Source organism: Myotis myotis, unplaced genomic scaffold (genome assembly GCF_014108235.1).
Source record: "Myotis myotis isolate mMyoMyo1 unplaced genomic scaffold, mMyoMyo1.p scaffold_m19_p_2, whole genome shotgun sequence".
NCBI classification, from domain to species: Eukaryota; Metazoa; Chordata; class Mammalia; order Chiroptera; family Vespertilionidae; genus Myotis; species Myotis myotis.
The window spans coordinates 98,032,808-98,046,964 of record NW_023416324.1 but is presented as its reverse complement, the minus strand read 5'-3'; the positions used below and the strand labels follow the sequence as shown (position 1 = coordinate 98,046,964).

Genomic DNA, 14,157 nt, shown 5'->3' with positions numbered 1-14,157 from the left:
CCTTTGTCAAATATTAATTGAGCATATTGGTTCGGGTCGATTTCTGGGTTTTCTATTCTATTCCATTGATTTATATGTCTGTTCTTGTGCCAGCATCAGGCAGTTTTGAGAACAGTGGCTTTGTAATACAGCTTGATATCTGGTATTGAGATCCCACCTACTTTGTTCTTTCTCAGGATTGCTGCAGCTATTCGGGGTCTTTTTTTAAACAATACTAAATCTTGTAAAGCATGAACCCAGGATGTCTTTTCCTTTATTTAAGTCTTCTTTCATTTCTTCCAGCAATATTACATAGTTTTCAGTGTATAAGTCAGAAAGTGTAAAATACAGTGGGGTCTTGACTTATGAGTTTAATTAGTTCCGTGACAGAGCTCATAACTCAAATTACTCGTATGTCAAATCAAGAAGTGAACAAGTGAGACATGTGATGCTGGGCTGATGTTGTGGTGTTCACTGTGAAGTTCTCTGCGCCAACTAGCGGTGGGGTATCTGAAGCTGGCTCGTAACTCGAATTTTAGCTCGCAACTCAAAGCAAAAAATTGGCCGAGAGGTGGCTCGTATCTCGAAAAACTCATTAGTCAGGACACTCGTAAGTCAAGGCCCCACTGTACCTCTTTGGTTAAATTCATTTCTATGTTGTTGTTGTTTTGGATACTCTTGTAAATCCAATTGTTTTCTTTTCTTCTCTTTAATATATATTTTTATTGATTTCAGAGAGGAAGGGAGAGGGAAATAGAAACATCAATGATGAGATGGAACTATTGATTGGCTGCCTCCTGCATGCCCCCTCCCCCCCCCCCCCAAAAATGGGGATCAAGCCTGCACTCCAGGCATGTGCTCTGACCAGGAATTGAACTGTGACCTTCTGGTTCATAGGTCAATGCTCAATCACTGGGCCATACCAGCTGGGCATTTTCTTGTGAATTCTTTTAGAATTTTCTGTATATTGGGTTATGCCATCTATGATTAGATAGCTTTTCCCCCTCATTTTCAAATGCCTTCTATTTCTTTTCTTGCCTATTTTGTTTTTCTTTTAGTGCTTTAAATATATCATGACCTTTATGCTATCTGATGAGAAAGTGGCTGATAACCTTATTGAGGATCCTTTGAATGTGACAAGTTGCTCTCTCTTGCTCTCTTTAAGATTCTGTTTTTACCTTTGTCTTTCTACTCTTTTATTATAATACTCGAGGACTGGTGCATGAAATTTGTGCACTGGGGAGTGGGTCCCGCAGCCCAGCCTGCACCCTCTCGTAGTCTGGGACCCCTCAGGGTATGTCCGTCTGCTGGCTTAGGCCCGTTCCCCCCTGACAGCTGGAAATCACTCTTGCTGTCTGGGACCCCTCACTCCTTACCGCCTGCCTGCTCACTGCTCCTTACCACTTGGCTGGCTGCTCCTTAGCGCTGCCACGGAGGCAGGAGAGGCTCCTGCCACCGCCACTGTGCTCACCAGCCATGAGCCCTATCTTTCTGTGTAGTTGTCTGTGGGCCAACTGCTCTCTTCCTTCTCATTTAGGGAGAGCAGCATGTGAGTGCAGGGCACACTGTCGTGGAATGCAGAGGGCTGCCAGGAGCTGAGGGGAGTGGCTGGGCCCAAGGGGTGAGAGGCGGACACAGAGGACGCTATCTCACCCAATTGTGGGGTAGGCTGGCCAGCTTTCATCTGCCTGACCCCAACCAGGGAGGGACCAAGCAGGGTGTCTGCCTCACCATTCTCCATCCTTCCATCTGTGACACCTGTCACCCTTGCCAGGCCTCCCCCAAAGTGAGTTCAGCTCAATCCCTGAATGTAAAAGGGCATGGAGGGAGGGGAGCTCCACTCCAGTGCCCCCTGATTTCCAGTGACAGGACCTGGTCGACAGGACCAGGTCTCAGGATGGTGGCCACAGCTGTAGAACACAGATATGTTTCAAGAAAAGTTGGGAATGCAGACTTTCATATGAACCCCTATTCCAAAACGTGGTAGTTTATTCACATTGTGACAAAGACACCTTTAAGAGTAACATAAGGGATAAAGTCAGGGCCAAATCAGGGCATTTCCTCATCCAATCTCTCTGAGGCACGTGGACAGAACCAAATCTCAGCTCTTCGCAGGACACTTCTGAGGTTTTTTTAAGCCTAAAGGACAGTAGTCTGTCTCCATTCTTGTTCTTTGGGATTTTTTTCATTGTTGGATAAAAGGATACATACATTGGGGTAATCCTCTCGAGATACAATATTCCAGTTGCACCATGTGCTGATGACAGCACCCCTCAGAGTGAGGGAGCTGACAGATGGGGAGCAGGGAATTCTGAAAACCAAAGTGATGACAGAGATGCTAAGCCTTTCCTTCACACATCTGACACCCCTCTTCAGGCGGCCTGCAGGCCGGGCGTCTGCTGGACCTTTACCACTTGATGTTCTGGCAGGCTGCCCTGGGCCCTGCTAGGTGGTGTGCAGGGCTGCCTGGGCCTGGAAGGAGTCGCCCCCCACCAGCCACTCCTGGTACAGCTCCTGCACATGGACGCTGGTCTCCGGGGGCCACACCGGGATGGCAGCATAGATGCCTTCCATCTGCCGCAGCAGTGCCCTGTCTGCATGCCTGTCCTCTACCTGGGCCTGGCCCCTGATGCTTTAGCATCCCAAGCGCAGGCCAGAACCTCCACGAAGTGGCAGGGGAACTTGCCCCTCTACAACTTCAAGACCACTTCTGGATGTTGCAAAAGCCTAAGCAGCCTCAAAGCGTAGTAGAACCACTCCGTCCCTTTCAAGGGTAACCTCCTGGAAGTCTTTGTTCCTCAGGGTGCGGTAGGTGAGTACTCCCACGTCCTCGTTGAACAGCTCTTTGGCCATGTGCTTGAAAATGTGCGCCAGGTACCTGTCGGAGCTGGCACCCTCATGGAGCCTCATCTCTTCCTCCTTCATGTCTCCAAACAGAGTGTCCAAGGTGGCATCATTCGAGGTGAGGTCACTTTGTTCCATTATCTGGACAATTTCACCTGAGGTTAACACGCAGTTAGCACCCCGGGAACTATGCAAAGCTGTGGGAACTATGCAAAGCTGTGGGAACATCTTCTCGAAGGGCCTCCAGTTTCTTGTCATAACACAGGGCCACAATGGTGAGGAAAATCTTGTCTGGGGACAGGTTCTTCCATCTGGAGAAGTAATCCTTCACCAGAGAGCCCATGATCTGCTGGGGAGACTTGGCCTGCAGAGGTTGGGGTGATGGGGTGACCCAGCACCGCTCTGCATATCAGACCCAGCTGGGGCAGGTGGAGGTCAGCATGGGTAGCTGGGGCTCTTCCTCATGGTTCTGGCAGTACCGATGCACAAATTCCTTCTGACTCTCCAGGAGGCTGAAGTCTGCAGCTATCTTCATGTCAAAGACAGTGTGCCCCAAAGCTTTTGAGGAAGCTGTAGAGCCTTCTGAATGCATCAGTGACACTGAGGCTGAATGTAGCAGCAAAATAAGGCAGAGACTGAGGACACATGGACACTGCCAGAACCTTGTGCTGTGAGGTATCACATTTCTTATTAAGGTTCAGAACACGGAAGAAGCCCTGGGTGTTCTTCTGAGAAACTTGGACTCCTTCCTCTGCAGTCATACAACTGTCACATGCCAGGCAGTCACTCAGAAATATCTTGGCGTCAGCCAACTTATGGAATTCTCCCTTCTCTTCATTCTCCTGAGCCAGACTCCAGACGTTGACTGTGGCATTCTCTTGGTCATTGGTTTTTGTTTTTGTACTACATTCCTTCTGTGTGCAGTGCTCACACTTCATCTGGAGTGGAGTGGGCAGGGGCCAACTTGAGCGACCTGGAGGAAGCATGGGGAGAGCAGTCACGGCTGGTCACCCCTGGTGCTGCTGGCAGTATCTTTTCTTCCTTGTGGAGTGTCTAGGGAGGGGAAGCAGCTGCAGTGCCCGAGGCTGAGTTCCAGGAAGCCAGCAGTGCTGCTGAGATCATGCCGGCGGTGATGGTCTGTTGGTGCCTGGACTGTCCTCTGGAGATTGAACCTGCAGGACTACTAAGGAAGCCAGTCCCCAGTTCCACCCTGCCACTGCCACCCATTGATTGCATCCTGAGGGCCGGGAGGAGGGACCAAGAGGTCTGACTTCTGCCCACTCACCAGTCCCCAGTTCCACCCTGCCTCCGCCACCAATTGATCGGAGCCTGAGGGACCTCAGTTTCCCCGTTAGCCATCCCCTGATCAATTGCAGTCTGAGGGCCAGGAAGATGGACCCGTCATTTGTTCATCCTGGTTGTCATGGTCGCGGGCTTTTTACATATATATGGATATCTTGATGTGGATCTTTTTGAATTTATACTGCATTGAGTTCATTGAACTTCTTAGATATGCACATTCATGTCTTTTGTCAAATTTGAACCGTGTTTTTGGACATTGCTATTCAAGGAATCTTTCTATCCTATTTTCTCTCTTTTCTTCTGGAATTTCCATAAAACAGGGGTCCTCAAACTACGGCCCGCAGGCCACATGCAAATACAAATATTGTATTTGTTCCCGTTTTGTTTTTTAACTTCAAAATAAGATATGTGAAGTGTGCATAGGAATTTGTTCATAGTTTTTTTTTAAAACTATAGTCCGGCCCTCCAATGGTCTGAGGGACAGTGAACTGGCCCCCTGTTTAAAAAGTTTGAGGACCCCTGCCATAAAACATAAGAAGACCTGTTTCTTGCTGTCCCATAAGTCCCTTGGGCAGTGTTCATTTTCTTATTTTTTTTTCTTTCTGCCCCTGAGACTTGATCATTTTAATAGTCTTACCTTTAAGTTCACTGATTTCTTCTATTGCTTGCTCAAATCTACTGTTGATCACCTCTAGTAAAATTTTTATTCAGTTATTGTCTTTTTCTGCTTTAGTATTTTTGCTTTGTTCCTCTTTATATTTTCTATATCCTTAACACTAGAAACACTGAAACTTAGTATATACCTATATTGCCCAAAAGCAGTCAAAATGACTGCATTGTGAAAGAATAACTAATGTGTAAAGAAATTTGTTTAAAATTAAGTTGTAATATTTTGTATATTATTTACAGTTATATAACAAGTTATTAGTAAATATTAACAAAAAAATTTACTTCACGGAAAAAAAATAATTTATGCATTATTATTTGTACATTTTATGCAAATGAAAATGGAAATCTTTTTATGTGTACATCTTCCGCAAACATACTTTTGACATTTTTCACATATATTATTTGTTTTGTTGTTGTGGCAAAGTCGTACTTGACAAATTTTGCGTTTGTTAGAATGGGTTGCATTTGATGATGTTGCAGTTGATCTTTGTGGGTCTTCATGTTCTGATGAATTTTTCTGTCTTGCAGCTCTGTATTCGGTGGAAAGCTGTTCTGCTAATTGAAACAAGAACTCTTTTCATTGTAGTTGTATTCCTGTCGTTTCTTTGTAAAGGATCCAAGCATTTATAGCAGCCAAATCTAAAATATTGAAAAATATTTGGAGGGGCCATCTACAAGAACTAGCTTTTATTAAGTATTTTCTGGCCATTTGATCCGCCATATGAACTCCAAATTTTGTGCTGTTATAAAATTGAATAGATTCCGGTAACATTTTTTTATTACTTTTATCAATTTTCACAAATTTATGCTTAGAACTTAGAACAGCTACTCTTTTATTTGGTTTGCTTTTATATATTGTAAGAACACAATTCTCTGATTTATATAGCAGAGTGGAAAAACGAGGCATGTTATCCTTCATTTGTTTGGCTGCTTTGGGTAGTTCTCTTTTGTTTCCTCTAATAGTTCCAACTAGAGTTGTTTGTTTGTCCAATAATTTTGTCGCGAGTGACAGGCTAGTGAAAAAGTTATCGGTCGTGATATTTCTTCCACAAGTTTCAGAACAACGTGTTCACTGAGAAGCATTGAGGATGGTTGTTGTTCATCTTTCCCCAAATAAGGAAAACCATTCAAAACATATTTGCTATTAACATCTGATGCAAGCCAGAATTTGATGCCAAATTTGTTGGGTTTATTAGGCATATACTGTGTAAACCTGCACCTGGCTTTTGACGGAAATAATTGCTCGTCAACTGTTATATTTTGCCCTGGTGATAGCAAGCTTGACTATTTTCAATGAACTTGTCCCATATTTCCGAAACCAAGGCAAACTTATTTGTTTGTAGGTGCCTACTTCTTTCGGTTCTTTTGTCAAAACGAATAAATCGTAGGATTTGCTTGAACTTTTCTCTGGCCATAGTTTTTCTGAAGAATTCAGGACCCCACTTTGCTGACCATAAATAACTCAGTTTTAAATTTTTTGCCTCGTAGGCTCCACGAGCATATAAAATCCCAGTAAATGCACGTATTTCCGGTAATGTTGTTGTCCAATCGTTCCTCAAAATTCGGCAGCCTTCTTCTTCTGTGCACTTTTTTATATGTTTGATAATATAGTTATCTATTATCAACGAGAATGCACTGATAAGATTATCTGCCATAATGTTCCTTTTTGCGTAGCCTGTTGGCCCTTTCACACCCTTGAAAATACAAGTAGATGGTAACCTTCCAGGATTACCACCTTCGTCAAATTTTGACCACACAGTACCATCGGCAGCTGTTTCAGTCTCCTGAAAGGTGTGTTCAGTTTCTTCATCAGAGTCTGAACTACTTAGCACCCTACACCTTTTCCTGGGCATATTGATGGCACTTTCATTTTCATCATTGGTGATCGACTCTTCATCGCTATCTTCAGTGTCAGATGTTTCACTTTGAATATAATCCGCTTCATTTTCAGATGATAGTTCAGAATTTGTTGCATCTGATTCTATATCAGAGCACTCTTCACTTATGTTCGTTAGCTTTTCCAGTAACTCCCTTCTCTTCGACATTTCTTTCATGAATTTAGGGAGCAAAAGAAATAAAATAAACAACTTATTAGAACAAGTATCACTGCATAAAGATTTGAATAACAAGTACTAGTTTAGCTTATTGAGCAACTGCAACTTATCAAGTATCGACAATTTATCATGTACTTGTATGTTATCATGTGACGGTAATCGAAAAAAAAATGAAAACTGTTATTTCAATACAGAGCCGAACTGGTCATATAAGAAATTTACTCAATTCAATAATAAGAGTCATTTGATTATTTAAAATTTCCCAAGAAGTCAAAATGACTGCTTTTGGGCAATATAGGTATAACACACATATATATACCGGAAATGGAGGGGGGAGGTAACTACAATTATTAATAAACGCATTTATATGTTGTACAAAAAGTCACAAAAATCTAAGACATTGTGTCCTTATATACATAATTGTTTTTCTAATTGAAATTAAAAAGCAGTCAAAATGACTTCCTTGGGCAATCTGGTGTTAAAGACATTTTAATTTTGTTTATTCATTGTTTTCTTTATTTTTATATTTATTTGTTCAATATTTTCTTTAGTTCTTTGAGCACACTTATAATGATTGTTTTAAAATCTCTGCTTAGTAAATCCAATGATTGGACTTCCCTAAGGATGTTTTCTGTCCATTTATTTTGTTCTATTAAATGGGCTTTCCTGTTTCTTTGCATGCCTTGAATTTTTTTCATTGATATCTGGAATTTGTATATTACAATGAAGTAACTCTAGAAGTCAGATTTTTCACTCTTCCTTAGGGTTAGCTCATTAATAATTGTTGATGATTTTCTAGTTTACTTACTATTCCAAAGTATTTTTGGAAAGAATATATTCCTTGTTTGCTTTCATTGAAGTTTCTCTTTCTTTAGCTTATGTTCAGGGAATATTTTTTAAAATGTTTTTATTGATTTTTTAAAGAGAGAGGAAGGGAAAGAGAGATAGAAACATTGATGAGAGAGAAACATCTACATAGATCAGCTGCCTCCTACATACCCCCACTGAGGATTGAGCCTGCAACCTGGGCATGTGCCCTGACTGGGAATCAAACCAGTGACCTGCTGGTGCATAGGTCAGTGCTCAACCACTCAGCACCACCAGCCAGGCAGGAAAATTGTTTTGTTTTTAAATATATTTTTATTGATTTCAGAGAAGAAGGGAGAGGGAGTGAGAGATAGAAGCATCAATAATGAGAGAGAATCATTGATCGGCTGCCTCCTGCACTCCCCACACTGGGGATCCAGCCCACAGCCAAGGTATGTGCCCTGACCAGGAATCAAACCATGACCTCCTGGTTCATAGGTCGATGCTCAACCAACTGATCCACGAAGGCCGGGCTGGGCAGGGACATTTTTGACAGAGATTTCTTTGAATGCTAGGAGTTGCGACAACAAACAACCTCTTATTGTCTTCACAGATTGTCTCTTGGTAAGATGTTCCTTTAACGGTTAAGTCAGAAGTGAAAGATTAGGATCTTCATGTTTTTGAACATATGTCCTGCTCTGTGTAAGTACATGGATTTCTAAATTCCCCTCTATACATGGGTGCTTTTGAATTTCCTAATTCCTCAAATAAATTCTCCTCAGCTTTTCCTTTGAGGACTTAGCAGTCTATTATATGTCTCAACTAATTTTGTCCCGATTGCTATGAGTTTTTGGTTATCCTTACAGTCATTGCTTGCCACTTTTTTGTTCTTAATGGGCTCCATATTAGGCAAAACAAAGATGAGCACCTTGCTTCTGTTCTTCAGACAGACTAAAACAGACATACACAGAAACTTTTAAATAAGATCCATTCAGTCCCACATTGGGAATGGAAGTTGACATTTTTAATTCTGTTACTTATTTAGAGGGAAATATAACAAGACAAATAAAAAGAAAGCCACAAGCTTGTTTACTATTTTTAGCTTGCCTATTTCCTGATTCAGCATTTTCTTTGTAGCTATAAAACTGATTATTTTTCAGAGTTCTGACAATGTTAGTTCTGACAGTTTCTGCTGTGTGTGTGTGTGTATGTGTGTGTGTGTGTGTGTGTGTGTGTGTGTGTGTGTGTGTGTGTGTTTTGAGGGAAGCAGGGCAGGAACTTGAAGCTTTTCACTCTGCCAGCTTGCCGACATCACTCCAGTGGTGATTTATTATTTTCCCCAAGAAAACATGCTAGGCTTAATTTTAAGTCAGAAGTAAAAAAACTATAGCCTGTGGACCACATGCAGTCTGTTGACTGCTTAATATCTACAGCCTTATTGGAATAGCCACAAAGCCCAATATTAACTATCGGAACTTTTACAGAAAAAAATTTGCAGACCATGTTTTATTGTAAAAGCTGGGTGGTAGACCCTATTATTTAATTAAATTGTTTTCCATTTAATGTTACTTATATGTAAACAATGCTGCACATACTTTTGTAGTTTCAGCATTCATAAATGTATGGAAAAAAACAAATTTTAAAAAGGAGAAATAAAAACCTAAAAAATAATGCAGCTACAATTAACAACTTGATTTTACGTGAGGTTCTTTTAGATGAGATAAAGTTTCATGACAATGCATTATCTAAAATATTGTCTTAAAATAAATTTACTTAATTAAAAGTGTTATTAAAACTTTGTGGACTCCTCACTATATATTGGCAGATTGCATAGGGTCTGTGGACATGATTTGGAATACTAAATGACTTCTGGCTTGTAAGCATGTGGCTTTGTACTTATTTTTTAGTCACTTTACATTCAATTATTTGAGAGTAGAACTTTGTCATTTATTTCTTATCAGTCACATGGCCCATGATTTACATGTTAGATGGTCACTAGGTTATTAATGTTATAACTAGGAAGAATTTAAACTTTAGGGCTTCTATTGCATTAATATGCCATTTGAACTCAAGGCAGGGAACTGGAGACTACACAGGATGTGCATCAGAAGACCTGGGGTGGAGTCTGTAGTTCATCACTCATTAGCTGTATTAAAATGGAAAACTCCAGTTCTCTCATCTTTAACCCTTTGCGGTCATATTAAATTTGGACATGGGTGTCGTACTGGTCGGAATTAATTTCCATTGAAAGAGCAGTGATACATAACATGCAAGATTATGAAGGATAAACAAGATTTATTAATTCTTTTTTGGAACTACGTCACTACTAGTAGAATCACTACAAACGCTATCACTTTCTACGTCAGAGTCAGTATTCAAGGTGCCAAAATAAAACTCTTCATCGTTACTTTCAGATTCACAGTACACTTCTTTCGGTAACTTTCTTTTTGCCATTTTGGAGTATTATTTTGAAATATCTTAACAAGCGAGAATGCCTAATTACAGTTAAACGTAATTTGTAAAGCTTTATTTGAAATTCTGCGAAGTGTCTCTGAAGCTTGTCGATTTCTTCACTCTCAAAAGGCGACTGACTCTCCACGGTGTTTTGCATGGCGAGTGTGGAACGACCGCGTTTGTTTATATTGACTTTCGATATCTCTGATTTGTCGGGGCAATGTTTTGGTTAGTGACAAGGTCGCTTAGACACTTAAGAGCTTTCAGAGAAATTATGAACTGATACATGAATGAATAGAGTTAAGATTCGTACGGTTCCTTGCTGTGGTGGCTGAGAGCAGACATATGACCGGAACGGTAAAAAAGCTTTGGTGCCTGAGAGTAGACCGCAAAGGGTTAAAGTAGGAATAGCAAAATTAACACATAAGGAAATTCTATTTCATATCCCTAAACAAAAAGAAGCTGAACAAAGTGAAAACAAACAGAGAACTCAAGTTACAGAGCAAATTTCCACCTTGAAATATATAGTGACAGGTACATTCAGAGAGATACTGTACCTGAGATTTTCCTACCTGGAGCAGAAGCCTTTAGGAACATCTACACTAATAAAAGACAAAAATGCTAATTGACCATACCTTTGCTATGCCCAAGCCACGCCCACCAGCCAATCAGAGTGACTATATGCAAATTAACCCAACCAAGATAGCGGCCAGCAACCGTGGAGCTGGAGCAAGCAGTAGTCTTGGTAGCCCAGGTGATGGAGAAAGCCAAGCTTCCTGCCTGCTCTGGCTGGCTGTGGCCTCCACAAAAGGCAACAAAGTTTCAATTATAGAAGCTAAATAAATCCCAGATACCTGCTTCCAGCCAGCCTCCACTGGGAGCTTGGGTGGCTGGGAGCTGTGGCCAGCCTGCAAACAGCCATAAGCCCCTCACCCAGGCTGGCCAGGCACCCCAGTGGGGACCCCCACTCTGAAGGGGCTGTGGCCAGCCTGCAGCCATCAGTCCCTCACCCAGGCTGGCCACACCCTCATGGGGTGAGGGTCCTTGCTGGGGGGCTTGGCCAGCCTACAAATAGCCATCAGCCCCTCACCCAGGCTGGTCAGGCACCGCAGGGGGACCCCACCCTGAAGGGGTGTGGCCTGCCTGCAAACAGCCATCAGAATCCTCACCCAGGCTGGCCAGGCACCCCAGCAGGACCCCCCACCCTGAAAGGGGTGTGGTCAGCCTGAAAACGGTCCTCAGCCCCTCACCCAGGCTGGCCAGGCACCCCAGTGGGACTCCCACCCTGATCCTGGAAACCCTTCAGGGCAAATCAGCCAGCCCCCACCCATGTACCAAGCCTCTCTCCTATATAATAAAAGGGTAATATGCAAATTGACCCTAACAGCAGAATGACTGGGAATCACTGGTCACTATGATACACTGACCACCAGGGGGCAGATGCTCAATGCAGGAGCTGCCCCCTGGTGGTCAGTGTGGTCCCACAAGGAAGCTCTGCTAGCCACAAGCCAGGCTAATGGCTGCCAGTACTGCAGTGGTAGTGGGAGCCTCTTATTCCTCCTCAGCAGCACTAAGGATGTCTGACTGCAGTTAGGCCTGCTCTCCGCTTGCAAGTGGACATCCCCCGAGGGCTCCCGGGCTGCCAGAGGGATGTCTGACTGCCAGCTTAGGCCCAATCCTCCGAGGAGCAGGCCTAAGCCAGCAGGTGGTCATTCCCCGAGGGGTCCCAGACTGTAAGAGGTCACAGGCTGGGCTGAGGGACCCTCCCGAGTGCACAAAGTTTTGTGCACCAGGCCTCTATATAATAATTTTGATAAACTTTTGGAGGCTCAGCCAGTGTGAACTAGTAAACTAGTGTTAGAAGGAGACACTCCTGTGGACTGCAGTCACAGGGGCTCTTCACTTTTATGGACCTTCAGATTCTCAGAATGAGGGCCTGAGCAAATCCCCATAGAACCCTCAAAGGAAGAAGGAAAGAATAATCTCTGTGAAACACTTCTAGAATGTTTGCCCTAAAAAACAAATCAGACTCCAGGGGAATGGGATCCACCAGAGAGCAATTGTGAAACCTTATCCTAGTTGGAGAAGAAATCTCCTCCATTCAAGCTATTGTCAAGAAAGAGAAATAAAGTTAATAGGGAAAAATATTTCATGGAAATAGGTTAAAAATGTTTCAATAAAAGAAGAAATGAGAGCTGCCACCTTGAAGGAGGAACAGAAACACATGCTGAAGTCACAGGCTTCCTAAGACAGAAAATTATAAGTACATTTCCCTTCCCCGTACCTTACCATATCTCTGCACCAACCGGCTTTCAGCATAGTAACAGTGATAAGAACAGTTGAAAGTACTGAAAGATGCAGATTGTCTCTGAGAATCAGCACAAGGGAAACTGCAAGGACAAGAACAGAGACAAAGCCAAGGACAGTAGAGTAATTTGAAGTCCTTGTTGCTTATAGTTTCAACAAACTAAACAGTTCAATTTCCATCCAGCTTAACAAATTCCCACATTAAAAACTTATATGGCTCAATTCCTATTACTCAATGTGATGTTTCTCATTTCAGCAATTACAAGGCATACCAAAGGCAAGAATAAACAGTCTGAAGACATAAGCAAGTATTATGACCAGACTCAGACATGAACCAATAGAACAATGAGATATCACTAGATACCTAACTAGAATAGCTAATATTCAAAAGCTATATCATTAATTGCTGGCCAGGATGCAGAGTGACAGGAACTCTTATTCATAGCTGACTGGAATTCAAAATGACTTATCCATTTCTGCCTGGGCCATCGTTGTTCAGTAGGTTGCTGGTTTCATTCCAAGTCAGGACACTTGCCTGGGTTTCAGGCTTGATACTCAGTAGGGGAATGAGGGAGGCAGCCAGTGGATGTCTCTCTCTCATATCAATTTTCTATCTCTCTTCCTCTCCTTCCTCTCTCTATAAAAATCAATTGACATTATATTACTTTTATAGTTTATTCTATTAATGTGGTGTGTCACATTTATTGAGTTGCATGTGTTCAGGCATCCTTGAATCCCAGGGATAAATCCCACCCTGATCATGTTGTATTATCCTTATAATATTCTGTTAAATTCAGGTTGTTAATGTTTCATTAAGAATTTGCATCTGTATTCATCAGGGATAGTGGTGTATTGTTTTCCATTCCTTTAATATCCTTACCTAGTTTAATGCTGGCCTCATAAAATGAGTTTGTGAATGTTCCCTCCTGAATTTTTTGGGAAGAATTTGAGAAGAATTTGTGTTAACTCGTTTTTAAATGTTTGGTAGAATTCACCCATGGAGTCATCTGGTCCTGGATTTTTCTATGTTGGGAGTGTTTTTTAATACTGACTTAATTTCCTTCCTTGTTATTTTTCTTTTTCTTCCTTTCTTTTCATTCTTTCTTTGTGTGTGTGTGTGTGTGTGTGTGTGTGTGTGTGTGTGTGTGTGTGTGTGATTTACCAAAGGATATTTTCCATTGATTTTTGGAGAAAGTGGAAGAGACAGAGAGAGAAAAAAACATCGATATGAGAGAGACACATCAATTGGTTGCCACATGAGCTCTGACAAGGGCAAGGGATCAAGCCTGCAACCGAGGGAGGTGACCAGAATCGAACATGGGACCCTTCAGTCCATAGGCCAACACTCTAACCACTGAGCAAAACTGGCTAGGGTGTGATTTAAATTTTATAACTTGTATGGTTCTAAGAATTTATCCCTCTGTTTTAGGTTGTCTAATTTGTTGCCATACAATTTGTCATAGTAATCCCTTATGATCTTTTATATTTCTGTGGTATCAGTTGTAATGTCTCCTGTTTCATTACTGATTTTATTCATTTGTGTCCTTCCTCTTTTTCTTTCCATAAATTGAGCTAAAGGTATGTTCATTTTGTTTATATTCTCAAATGACCTACTCTTAGTTTCACTGATATTTTCTTTTGAGAGAGAGAGAGAGAGAGAGAGAGAGAGAGAGAGAGAGAGAGAGAGAGAGAAAGAGACCAATTGGTTGTCTTCTGTACAGCCCCCAAGTGGGGATCAAAC

At 42.0% G+C, this 14,157-nt stretch overlaps 1 pseudogene; it reads right to left on the bottom strand.

Moving 5' to 3' along the window:
* Positions 1 to 2,327: 2,327 nt before the first annotated feature.
* Positions 2,328 to 3,761, bottom strand: LOC118677659 (annotated as a pseudogene).
* Positions 3,762 to 14,157: the final 10,396 nt, after the last annotated feature.